A 362-nucleotide genomic window follows, 5' to 3' on the forward strand; every position below is an offset into this window, starting at 1 on the left:
AGAGTTTAAAAAATGGGCAAAAGTAAGTCTTCTAAAGTTTGGAAAGATACCTGGAAAATAATAACACTCTCCCTTCAGTCCGTAGTTAAATGTATCCCTTCACTTTAAGTCACTTTTAAGTAAAATATGATATTCTTTCTTTGATTAAATTTACATTGCTATTTATTACCTTTTTTATTTTGACATAAGAAGATATTACTGATTATGCCTGCCAGTGATACCTTGTTTAGCATGATCACAAAGCTTTTTTGTGTATGCTATATGACTTTGAAGCACTGCTTTTTTCTTACTAGAAATGTTTATAGTAATTTTCTTATTCTTAACTGTATGAGCGTGTTTGTATCCATGTTCAGGTACAGTAT

At 29.8% G+C, this 362-nt stretch overlaps 1 protein-coding gene across 1 annotated transcript in view; it reads left to right on the forward strand.

The window, feature by feature from the left end:
• The window catches only part of LOC119592691 (TOM1-like protein 2), an 18,868-nt gene that overhangs the window by 13,665 nt on the left and 4,841 nt on the right, over nucleotides 1–362 (forward strand).

This window comes from Penaeus monodon, chromosome 30, assembly GCF_015228065.2.
Source record: "Penaeus monodon isolate SGIC_2016 chromosome 30, NSTDA_Pmon_1, whole genome shotgun sequence".
In the NCBI taxonomy this organism is placed as follows: domain Eukaryota; kingdom Metazoa; phylum Arthropoda; class Malacostraca; order Decapoda; family Penaeidae; genus Penaeus; species Penaeus monodon.